Raw genomic sequence first — 12,122 nt, 5'->3', positions numbered from 1 at the left:
AATTTTTGAGAGATATGTCTGCCTGCCTTGTTGAATATCAACACTTTAGTTTTTTTTAGTATTTATATTTAAGCACCATTTATTGCAAAAATCATGAAGGTTATTTAATTTCTCTTGTAGTCCTTCTGCTGAGTTAGATAAAATAACAATGTCATCAGCATACGTAAGGCAATGAATGAGTTTGCCATCCAGCATAATTGGATCTCTGGTTTGTGTAAAATAATCTGGAAGGCTATTTATAAATATTTTAAACAAGTTCGGACTCAAATTATCTCCTTGTTTAATACCAAGCTTTGTTTGAAAGAATTCAGTTATTCTATCATGTATTTTTATACAAGATCTAGTTTCAAGATACATATTCTTTATAACGCTATAAAACCTTGAACTAACCCCAATCTCTAACAGCTTAATTCTAATTCCTGTATGTATTACTTTATCAAAAGCTTTATGAAAATCAATAAAGCAAGCAAACACTCTCCCATCCTTAGTATTATAGTATTTATCAAAAAACATTTTATAACAAACATATATGGTCAGATGTTCTTGCCTTTCTTGTGAAACCTATTTGACAATCATTAATTACATTATTTTCTTCTAAAAAAAACTATCCAACCTAAAGTAAGTATACTGTTAAAAAGCTTACCAATTGCATTAGTGTTGGTTAGTCCTCTATAATTATTTGGGTCAGTGACTTCACCTGACTTATGTAATACTGTGATATAACCTTCGGTCCAATTTCTTGGGTATAAACCATGAGACAGACAAGAATCAAATATTTTCGAAAGAGACGATGTAGTAAAACATTTTGACTGTGTTTAATTATATTGTTTCAAATGTTATCCAAGCCTGGTGATTTGTTACAACGTAGTTTAGAAATGGCAAAAGAAAGTTCTTTCTCTGTTATAATTATAATAATGCGGTTAAGGTCAAAATTAAGGTGAATTAAACAGCTAAGCCATTTTGACATTTCTTGGAGTTTATGATTTGGTAAAAAAAATAAGAATTTCGCCGATATCAGACCAAAGGTGACACCACTGGTATCATGATCGGTAAATTATCTTTCTTCCTTTGTTTGTATATATATCTGACTGTTAGAAGTATTACCAGTCAATTTGTTCTCAGTTGTAGAATAGGTTGTAAACCCTTTTGTTTGGAAAAAATACCCAAATTAAAATGGAAGTAACAGCTACATATATTCGTCTGTCGCTATGTGAGCAGTAGTCTGTAAAATATAAAAAAAAAAATCTTCATCCAAGCCTCTACTAATAACAATTAGATACATTATATAAATTAATGTGTTCTGTTTAAATGCTCTGTGGTGTAAAAAATGTTAAAAAAAATGTTCGAGTTATCCCTCTTTGTACATAACAGGTCAACTGACTTATGATTATATTGGTTTCCTGATGAATCATTCCCCATCAGAATGACAGTTATGAGAATGGATGGATGAAAGTAGTATATCATATGTCTCTCTTTGTTATGATTTATATGCCTGTTTTAGAATTTGAAATATACTGTTTAAAAGTCTTTTCTCACACTAAGAACCTTAGTCTGTATACTATTCTTTTCTAAAGTTTTTTTTTATCACATATTCTATTAATGATTCCATTTTGGCCCCAATATTTTGTTCTAATGTAAACACATTTCTTCACAGGAAAAGGTGTGTTATTCTCTAATTTATTCTATTGTTTTTATTTGTAGGATTATGGTAGATTTTGGCAAACATTGTAACAATTTATTTTACAAATTCTTCCCACAAACAATTAAGAATTAATGCCATTCTGTATATTATGCTATGATACCCAATAAATTAATCGCATAAAACAGTGACTTGTGGGGTGCACATTTGCAGATAGATATAGCAAGGATTTGTATAGTAAAAGAAAATTCTTACTTAAATATACAAATCCTTGGATATGGCAAACTCATTGATAAGGACAGACTAAGATAATGGTATGTATATTATATCAGTAGTTCATTAGGACTTCCCTTCATCTTGCTTCAAACTTGGTAGACATTACATTTAAAAGTCCATTTCCCAATTAAAAATCTATTTCTGTGCAAAGAATATTATCTAGTGGGAGTTAAATTGATATAACAATTTAGTCAGGTCTGCATTCAGTTCAATGTAATTTTCCAGCCTAAATAATCATGTCAAAATTTTTTGGCAAATTTCAGACTACATTAACTTCAAAGTAATGAACTCATAATATGGTTTCTTCATCTCAACAGATAGACAATTGAGTTGATTCACCAAATCATATTGTTTTCAAGAGATTTGCAACCTTTTAAACCATGTTTTAAGATTTTATCTGTGGCACCTGACCCCTCGCTTATTGAAATTATTGTGAAAACCCCTAGCTTATTGAAATTATGGTGAAAACCCCTCGCTTATTGAAATTATGGTGAAAACCCCTTGCTTATTGAAATTATGGTGAAAACCCCTCACTTATTGAAATTATGGTGAAAACTAAAAAAAATGGTAAATGAGGAAAATTCTTAACACAAGTATTTGTTGATGTCAGTGGCCACTGTTAATTTTTTTCAAAATGCGGTCATTAATTTTGCAAAATTATGCCAATAATCAGTTTATAATAAACTTCCCTACATTCTTGACATCACTACTACACCACTTATGATGCAATCTATTAAAATCCGTAGGTGGCCTGTTGCAAGGCAAAATTTCTGTCCCTATCCAATATACCCTCTTTTTCCGGTGGCAGTCAAAATTTCTCTGATCATCATCCCAGATGGCCTCTATTGGATCAACCTACCTATTGTATTTATTGTGAACTTGTTCTTGTCCTGAATATGCATGAAATATTTGCCACTGGACGTTAAGCAACCATTAATCAATCAATCAATCAATTAAAATCTTTAACAGAAACAATTAGACATATTAACATATGCCTTCATCAAATTATCATCACATTTAAAAATGTTCATATTTTAGGGCAAAAATAAGGACTTTTGATAAAAAAAAATAATTTCAGGCTGATACTGTGTAAATATTCACTGCAAAAAACTAAGTTAATCTATTAGCAAAATACGGAAAAAGCAAAAGATCCCTCTAACATGTTTGACTTTGCCATATTCTGTATGTATATGCGCCTGTCCTAAGTCAGGAGCCTGTAATTCGGTTATTATCGTTTGTTGGTGTGTTACATATTTGTCTTTCATTCATTTTTTGTACATAAATTAGGCCATTTATAGTTTTCTTATTTGAATTGTTTTACATTTGTAATTTTCAGGGCATTTTATAGCTGACTTTATGCGGTATGGGCTTTGCTCATTGTTGAAGGCCCTACAATGACATAACTGTTATTTTCTGTGTCATTTGGTCTCTTGTGGAGAGTTGTCTCATTGGCAATCATACCACATCTTTTTTGTTTACATGACTGAAGGTGCAGGGCTGAATAACCTCTTTGCAAATTGTAAATGCCAATACAACTGCATACCAAATACCATTGACTTCTCATATGTAAGTTCCCTTTAACTGACAAACACAACTTTAACATCTAAACAATGCAAAAGATTCCAAGTCAATAAACTATGGGTGGCACGGCCATACAAGAGGGAATGGTATTACAATTGCATACTAAATAGCATTGACTTAGTGTTATTGGTTAATTTAAATTCAGAAATTATTGCGAGGTTTTTATTATTGCGAAAAATGTGACAAAGTTGTAAACCCAATAATTTAATCTCGCTTTTTGAAATATTTTATATGAATTAAACAGGATTTTTCTCAAAAATCGTAAAAATTAAAAGTCTAAACTGACAAAATCTCAATATTAAATAAATGCACACAATAATTTCTGAATTTACAGTTATCATAAACTGATCTAATTACAACTTCAAAATGTAAACTATGCGATTTAAAGACTGAGGGGGTTGGGCAAAAAAGAAAATGCCATGGAAATGAGATGCATCACCTTACGCAGACAATCACAAAACATGTAAATGCAGCTCAAATTTCTAAGTCAATAGACCATGACCGAAGGGGCAAGGCCAATAATCTTCATGAACTTGATATGTGCCAATGTTAATACACTTGCATATCAAATATCACTGACCTACCAATAGTGGTTCTCCTTGAATTTACTTATTAGCAAATTTATACATGTAATCTCAAGCATAGATGCTTCATGTGTTGGCTCTCCAATAATTGGGAATCATTCATGTTTCTTTTTTTTTACATATGGAATAATTTGGAATAGAATTTTATATAATACGTAAAATATTGTTGAAATCATACCACAAAAATAGTCTCAATTGTTGTGAAATTTTCCAAAGGTATCGTCCTGAAATGAATTACCTTTTATATGTGGACTAACACATTATTTGGGGTCTTTCATGTATTGATTTACCATATCTAATAATAAATTTGAGAAAGGAAATGCGGAATATGTCAAAGCGACAACAACCCGACCATAGAGCAGACAACAACCCGACCATAGAGCAGACAACAGCCGAAGGCCACAAATGGGTCTTCAATGTAGCGAGAAACTCCAGCACTAAGTTTACTTCCTATCAAGGTTCTATGTGAAAAAACACTGCTTCTGCACTGCTTTTAGTTTGTTTTGGTATATGTGACCTTAAACTTAAGACATCATATTTGATAGGATCTTTCTCATTAAACAACATATATTCAAATTTAGGTGAGGCCTTGGTGGCATTGTTGTCGGACCTAAATGGTGGCATTGTTTTCGGAGTAGTTAAAACTACTGTATCACTAGCCTTTCAATGCAGAGGTTGTAAGTTCGAAGCCTCCATGTGGCAATTAGTGCACTTGACTTATCTCAATGGACTATTAATTGTCAGTTTTCCTGTCAAAGGTTGTGGTTCTCTAACATACTACCACTAGCCAATGAATCTAAATAAAGATTAAATTGCAGCATAATTCCTTGAAGTTCCCCAAAATACCTTTCACTTCCATTTTTGATCTATGGCTTTCGACATTTTAACCTCAAAATAGATCAACATACCCTTAATTAATATTCTGACTCCAGCCAACCAGTCTATAAAATAAGATGTGGTATGATTGCTGATGAGACACATAGTCTATATGTGCTCCAAAGTTCAAATGACGCAGATCATAAGCAGCTAAATGTTGCTGTACATCCTTCAACATTGAGCAAAATCAATGCTGTATACCAGGAGGTTTTCTATATAATCCCTAGGACAAAACAAGGGGAGATGATTCAAACAAGAATTACCAGACTTATTTATAACCAAATAATTTATGAAAAACAAATATGACAGACAAGTACTTCTTCTAAATGGATTGTGTCCTTGGCATTGAAGCTGCAAATACCAGTTTTATGTCTGTCCTAGCCTCAAGGACATAGTCGGTCATCCAAATTGATGAATTATGCAAGGGTCATGATATTTGTAACAAACTCACACCTTTGAAGAGGATGTAAATAAGGACCTTTCAATTTTTCAACAAACAGAAACATTTCTATGTATGTTCTTTATTAAAAAGAGAGACAGACATATGGTAACATAGAAAAACATGCACCCTGCATTAAAAAACCCTATAGGGGAAAAAGCATGGGTGTGTAATTGTAACAGATATATTCAAGAGTACAATTGTCACGAACAAACAGGGTTGTTAGTGGAAGAACTATATATTACATCAAGACTACCACATGTAAAATTGTCATGAACAAACAGGGTTATTATCAACAGTGTGAAAGTTCAATTAAATCAATTTCATGGACAGAGTTTTTCACTTTGTTAGATTTCTATTTTGTTTTCTACAGAGCTAATGAAATACTAAACATTTTGAGTTTAATAAAACTTGATCAAAAACACCTTCAAATATTAGAGATTTATCTTGTTACACGGAAATGAGTATCTTAATAATTCTGTGACACTTAATTAAAATGAATTAATTTATCATTAATCACAATAAGAAACCTTAACCTATAACTTCTTATTAAAAGGGTGGGGTGGGTGACGAAAGGAGGGTTAAATAAAACTTAAAATAAGGGTGTTGACCAAGCTGTCACCATTATTCTGTACTCATTATATTTGGGACACGAAATTGGGCTTGGGGCAAATAATAATATCAGATACATTTTTGTAGATGATGACTTGTAAATAAAATTTGAAATCCCCATGCCAAACCAAACCCTTTAATGCATTATCTAGACCTCTGTTTACAAGCTTTTTTTTTTACAGAGCTCTAAAGAATACTTTCATCTTACTTTTTATACATCTGATATAACTTATAAATCTAACTTACATTGATACATAAAAAAATGATAACTAATATATTCTTAATTGTTGACCTTCGGTGCAGTGACAGAATTTACAAGTATGAAGAGAAAAGCAGGGGTAATCCCTCCCCTCACCCCTCAATCTCAGCCTGCTAGTCTCTCCATTCACCAATAAATGTTAGTCAGGAAGGCAACTAAAGCAATTCTGTAAAAAATAACAAAACATTTTATACACAAAATTATCAGATGCATATATAAAAAAAAAATATTGTTAAAAAACCGAAAATATTCAACCCGCATTTCATACCACCCAGTTATTATCTAGAACTCTGTTTACAATTCTTTTTTTTTTTTCCTTTTTTTTTTTTTTTTTACACTTTTTTTTTTTTAACTTTTTTTTTTTTTTTTTACTTTTGTTTTTTTTTCTTTTACAGAGCTCCAAATAATAACTCTCTTCAAAACGTATACATCTGATATGAACAACATTTGTATAAAACCTTTACCAAAGGAACTAACCAGTTTGAAAAGATAAGCAGGGGTATTCCCTCCCCTTGTATAATCTCAGCCTGCCAGTCTTTCCATTCATCACAACTGGTGTTCCTGATAATTTACAGAACACTATAAAAAAGAGTGTTGTACATCTAGATTGGACATAGTGTGGTGATAACTATAGAGATAATATACACTTACAGTGCAACCTCAATTTTGTACTATGCTGAATACTTGTAGTTAATCTTCAACTAATATAAATACAATTTGAAATTCATATAATAACAGCTTTGTCTGTTTTCCCTGTTTGTTCTTCATTAACAGAAAAAGATTTTTTTTTTATGAAATAATGTAAAACTCTCTCAAATAAATGTTATAAGCATTTTCCATCCTCATTCTTATGATAATACTTCTTTATAAATAGTAATCATAAATGTATTCAAGATTGCATAATGAAACTACAAAATACCACAAATTATTTTTTTTACATTTTTTGACGTTCCACACAGATTTATTTATTTGTAACCAAAACATCTTCGAAAAAAGAGATTTAAACCAATGCCAGCTGCCTGATTGTTCTCGCTGGTCACATCAAAGTCTTAACATTAAATTGCTTCAACTACTTCCATGTATGACCATTTAAGCCCTGTAATGCTAAAACTGTAGGCCTCTGAAATTCTAATGTAATCGACATGTCTGATTAAAAAGAAATAAATCTTTACAATTGACTCTCTCCTATCCTTCCTCTCTCTCTCTCTGTTGATTTTAACAAGAATAATAATATACTATATTGTGTGTCAATAATTGTTTCCAAGTTCATCTAAATGGCAAAATGAGTCTTCTTCTTTATCAGTTGATTTGTAAATTCCCAAGCAATTAATCTACTAAGAAACAACAAAATGTCAATTAAAACATGGAAATTAAATTGACAAAATAACATATTTAATTCTTATTGATATGTCAGAAACTATTCATTTCATATATACATATAATATTGATTGATTGATTGTTGCATGCTTAATGTCCAGCGGCAAATATTTCATGCATAATTAGAACAAGGTGGGCTTAAAGAAAATTGTCCATGACATTTTAATTTTAGTGTTAAACATTTATGCCTATAACTCAGAATGAGAGTATTAAAACTTGCTAGTTAGTATTAATGTTTCCTTTCAAAATTCAAACAATGAAATAATTTGTCCAAGATTTAACAGTATGATAAACAAAAGTATGATGATAATCAAGTTTCCATTGTATATTTGCAGGAGCAAATTCATATTTGACATAAATAGATAAAATACGAAAATAAGTAAGCATAATGAACGAGGTTGTTAAATGTGATGTATGCTTTTTGAGTGCTTCTTTATTAAACATTTGTTTGTTTTTGTTGCGATTAAGATTGTGACTCTGTGTTGACTGCTGAACCCCTATTTTGACATTTTTACCTATCATGTTTTATTCACGCATCGTTGTCAATATAAGGGAATTTTCGGATTTTCATACAAGTGAGAGGTTTAGCGCTATAAAACCTGAGGTTCAATCTACCATTTTCTATAGAAGAAAATGTCTGTACATCTTTGTACCAATTATTTCAGGAATATGAAATTTGTAGTTCATTCTTTTGATGTGTTTATGCTTTTGATTTTGCCATTTGATTAGGGACTTTCTGTTTTGAATTTTCCTCGGCGTTCAGTATTTTTGTGATTAAACATGTGTTCATTACCATATTATTTTACTGTAAAACCTCACCTTGAAGTTGGTAATATAGTACTTCCGGGTCCTACTGTCCTCAGATCTTGTTATAGATCACATACAATTCTTCAAAATTTCCTGGATATCTGAAGAAGAAAAATTATGTTGAACAGTTACATCTTAAAAATGCTTATAAATATGGAATTTTAATTATAATTAAAAGTAGGACAACTTTTCACCCAAGTATATTAAAACATCCGATCAGGTACATTACATGTTGTTTTAAAATTTACCAGGCTGATTTTTTTTGTAATGAAGACTTTTGTCTCTATTACACATTTATCGTTTTCAAACACTCAAAATAACCTAAATGCTTATATATATAAGGTTAATAAACATCAGTGGTTGTGGTTTGTTTTAGTTTCACATATTTGGTATTTTTTAAATTTTTGTTACACAAGTTAGCTAGGCCGTTTATATTTTCTCGTTTGGATTGTTATACATAGTTATTTCAGGGCCTTTTATAGCGGACTAGGTGATATGGGCTTTGCTCAATGTTGAAGGCTGTACAGTGACCTATAATTGTTAATTTTTGTGTAATTTGGTCTCTTGTTGAGAGTTGTCTCATTGGCAATCATACCACATCTTTTTTACATCTACATGTAATCAGTGTAATGTTATGTATTTTGAGCATAATTACCTAGTCTTTTGCATGTAACAGCTTCAGACCCAGTTGTGATGTGCCAGCTTTCTGTGAGATTTATCAGTTTATAGTTCACTAGCACTGTCCATCTACATGAATACTGGTCACATCAATATAAATGTCAATAATTCACTTGCTGGTTCCAAGGCTGGTGTCAATATTAACTTGTCAGTCCAATTCCAAGTCTGTTTAATCCTGAATTCAGTCTATTCACTAAAAGTCAGTCAGTTTCATCATTTGAATATTTCATTGTCCATTATTCTGACTGGTCACATACAACATCATACAATAAGTCCATCAAGTCAATACATTTAAAACTGGTTATTATTAGAATATTTCATTATCACTATAGTTGTTACCTATTTGATTCCACACATCTTCTATCCTCGTGTCATTACTGGTATATCTTTTTTGAAATTGGCAAAAAAATCAAGTGGTTATTTAAGGGGTTTTTTTCAGAATATTTTGAATTTGAGATTTATAGCAAGCTTTTTCATCTTGCTAATTTATAAAAGTTTATTCATAAAATAATTTTATTAAAAGAAAGGGTAACTTTAATCATCTGTAGGGGAGCTTACAAAGTTTACAAAGTATACATAAAATTCACATGAAAGAAAGATAACTCTTACAGCCTTGTGGTTTTATCTGTGGTGGATAGTTCTCATTGGCATTCTTACTACATCTCAGTAGCTTTATTACCACATCTCATTGGCATTCTTAGCACATCTCATTAGCTTTATTACCACATCTCATTGGCATTCTTACTACATCTCAGTAGCTTTATTACCACATCTCATTGGCATTCTTACCAAATTGAAGTTGCATAAATATCACTACTCATTGGCATTTTTAGCACATCTCATTGGCACTATTACCACATCTATTTAGCTTTATTACCAAATATGAAATATCATTAGTCTTTCTACCACATCTCATGTGCATTCTTAGCACATCTCATTAGCTTTGTTACCACATCTCATTTGCATTCTTAGTGCAACTCATTAGCTTCATTACCACATCTCATTTGCATACTTATAAGTGCATCTCATTAGCTTTACTACCACATCTCATGTGCATTTGTAGAACATCTCATTAACTTTAATGCCACATCTCATTAGCATGATTGCAACATCTCATTAGCTTTATTACCACATCTCATTAACTTTATAACCAAATCTCATTGGCTTTCTAAGCACATATCTCATTAGCTCTATACCATATCTCATTTGCATTCTTAGTGCATCTCATTAGTTGTATTAACAAATCTTATTGGCATTCTAAGCACATCTCATTGCCATTTTTAGCATATCTCATTGGCAGTCTTAGCACATCTCATTAGCTTTATTACCACATCTCATTAGCTTTATTACAAAATCTCATTGGCATTCTAAGCACATCTCATTAGCTTTACTACCACATCTCATTGGCATTCTTATTGCAACTCATTAGCTTTATTACCACATCTCATGTGCATTCTTAAAAGTGCATCTCATTAGCTTTACTACCACATCTCATTAACTTTATAACCACAACTCATTTGCATTCTTAGTGCATCTCATTAACTTTATTGCCACATCTCATTAGCTTTACTACCACATCTCATTTACATTCTTATAAGTGCATCTCATTAGCTTTATTACCACATCTCATTTACATTCTTATAAGTGCATCTCATTAGCTTTATTACCACATCTCATTTACATTCTTATAAGTGCATCTCATTAGCTTTATTACCACAACTCATTTGCATTCTTAGTGCATTTCATTAGCTTATTACCACATTTCATTAGCTTTCTAAGCACATCTCATTAGCTTTATCACTTCTCATTTGCATTCTTAGCGCATCTCATTAGTTGTATTAACACATCTTATTGGCATTCTAAGCACATCTCCTTGGCATTTGTTGCCCATCTCATTGGCATTCTTAGCACATCTCATTGGCATTCTTAGCACATCTCATTAGATTTATTACCACATCTCATTGGCATATTGACCACATCTCATTGGCATATTAACCACATCTCATTGGCTTTCTTAGCACATCTCATTAGCTTTATTACCACATCTCATTGGCATATTGACCACATCTCATTGGCATATTAACCACATCTCATTGGCATTCTTAGCACATCTCATCAGCTTTATTACCACATCTCATTGGCATATTGACCACATCTCATTGGCATGTTGACCACATCTCATTGGCATTCTTAGCACATCTCATCAGCTTTATTACCACATCTCATTGGCATATTGACCACATCTCATTGGCATGTTGACCACATCTCATTGGCATATTGACCACATCTCATTGGCATGTTGACCACATCTTATTGGCATTCTTAGCACATCTCATTAGATTTATTACCACATCTCATTGGCATATTAACCACATCTCATTGGCATTCTTAGCACATCTCATCAGCTTTATTACCACATCTCATTGGCATATTGACCACATCTCATTGGCATGTTGACCACATCTCATTGGCATATTGACCACATCTCATTGGCATATTGACCACATCTCATTGGCATATTGACCACATCTCATTGGCATATTGACCACATCTCATTGGCATATTAACCACATCTCATTGGCATATTGACCACATCTCATTGGCATATTGACCACATCTCATTGGCATATTAACCACATCTCATTGGCATTCTTAGCACATCTCATTAGCTTTATTACCACATCTCATTGGCATATTGACCACATCTCATTGGCATATTGACCACATCTCATTGACATATTAACCACATCTCATTGGCATTCTTATCACATCATGATCATCTTTACATTCTTCATTGATCACTGGACCAATTATTTTATAAATTTAGAAAATATACCTTTAACAGATTTTTAAATTGCTTTTCTCAAAATCTTTCCCAAAATATTATCCGAGTACCCATTTATAAGGTATTGATCCAAAGTTGTTGTAAAGGATTTATTTCAATAAGTTTATCTCCCCTTGATTTATTTCAATATGTTTATCTCCCCCTGAATA

General features: G+C 31.8%; 1 long non-coding RNA gene across 1 annotated transcript; it reads right to left on the bottom strand.

Annotated features, from left to right (window-relative positions):
• Positions 1–7,100: 7,100 nt before the first annotated feature.
• On the bottom strand, positions 7,101–11,402 carry LOC134694753 (uncharacterized). The gene is made up of 3 exons (XR_010102596.1): positions 9,106–11,402; positions 8,463–8,551; positions 7,101–7,600 (listed from the first exon to the last, which is right to left on the bottom strand). It is a non-coding gene; the product is annotated as an uncharacterized LOC134694753 (long non-coding RNA).
• Positions 11,403–12,122: the final 720 nt, after the last annotated feature.

The sequence above is a fragment of the Mytilus trossulus genome, chromosome 13 (assembly GCF_036588685.1).
Source record: "Mytilus trossulus isolate FHL-02 chromosome 13, PNRI_Mtr1.1.1.hap1, whole genome shotgun sequence".
In the NCBI taxonomy this organism is placed as follows: Eukaryota; Metazoa; Mollusca; class Bivalvia; order Mytilida; family Mytilidae; genus Mytilus; species Mytilus trossulus.
This window is presented reverse-complemented; position numbering and strand designations above follow the sequence as displayed.